Source organism: Triticum dicoccoides, chromosome 7B, assembly GCF_002162155.2.
Source record: "Triticum dicoccoides isolate Atlit2015 ecotype Zavitan chromosome 7B, WEW_v2.0, whole genome shotgun sequence".
Taxonomy (NCBI): domain Eukaryota; kingdom Viridiplantae; phylum Streptophyta; class Magnoliopsida; order Poales; family Poaceae; genus Triticum; species Triticum dicoccoides.
Window position 1 is genome coordinate 289,836,396 of NC_041393.1, and position 1,615 is coordinate 289,838,010.

Sequence of the window (1,615 nt, forward strand, 5' to 3'; positions counted from 1 at the left end):
GTTGGACACACCCCTTTGCTAATGACTATTCATTAATTAGCATGTGCTAACTAATCTACTAATTAATTCCTAACACTCCCCCTTGTACAACACCGCTCCTTGAATGTTTCATCATTGAAAACTTCTTGTACATAGATCTTCCATCTTGAGAAATCTTCCGTATAAACTTGAGAGTCTCCCCCAAAAACCCCGTGGGAAAAATATGAGGAGAATTGAGTAGATATGTTGCTGAAACTCCTTTAAACCCAATGGGAAAAATAATAAGGAGAAAAAGCGCAACATATAATGATTATTGTCTTCTTGATAACTCATATGAGAAAACCTTTGAGAAAGGAGAAAACTCATTGATGAGTTTGGAGAACAATAATATGCTTTGTATACTTTCCTTTAAAAAACCAGTGGAAAAAAATAGAAAGTATTGCATATGTCGCCTCGTTAAAACCTTTTATGAGAAACTTCAAGGGAAAGCTCATAAGGGAAAAGAGTGTGATCTCACATGTCACTGAAGACTCCTTTAAAAACCAATGGGAAAATATAAGGAGAAAAAGATATGTCATATCATGATAATTGTCTCTTTAACTCAATATGGGAAAATCCATAGAGTTTATAGGACAATAAATATGTCGTGTATACTTTCATAAAAACCTCGGTGGGGAAAACAGAAAGTATGACATATGATCTCATGTTGATATTACCTCATCAAAAACCTTGATGAGAACTTGTAAAAGTAAACTCATAAAGGGAAAAAGAGTATAATATGGTGCTTTGAACAGGAGTAATTTTAGGAGTAATTCAGGAAGATACTCCCCCTGATACTTGCATATCTTGAAGCCATCAAATACCAATTCGATGAACATGTTTCTAGAATGTTGAAGTTGGTAGAGACTTCATGGTTGTCACATGATTTGACTTGCAAGATGAACAATGTAAAGGTATTGCTTACTATGAACCCTGTTTGCATCCAGACAACACAAGCAACATTATCTTTGAGAAAATGGTTGGTGGATGTAGCCACTAAGGTATGTTTCAAAGACTTTCATGGTATGGCTACCACACCTAGGAGTAACACAAAGCTTGTGTATGATCTAACATAGTGGGGATATGATTGATTTATTCAATGATATTGGTGTCCAGATTTCTCTGAACTGAAAACTAGGACAAGCTATTTGATGCCTTGGAGATATCAAAGATATTCTTGAGCCCCAACCAATTATGTGTGGTGGGTCTAATGGCACTAGGATATGAAACTTGATGTCCCAATATCGCATTCTCATCAACTCATGGTTTTAATGGATCTTTCTCCATGTCTAGAGAATGAAGCCATGCGAGTTATGGATGCATAAGATTTGTCCACAATAAATTTCTCCAATATATTTTGGACATAGACAACATAGCGTACCATAATGTATGAGTGAAGGTGATTGAGGTTTTACCCAATCCTTCATCTCAAAATCCATCATTAAGATGATCATGTGCTTTGTAATTGCAGGAGTAATCCTTGTGTATGACAGACATGCATGGGTAATCATCATTGTAGGAGTAATCCTTGTGTATAAGAAACTCACTATGTCAGTTGTACCAAAATGTACCGACAACAATAACTCATATTGTGACT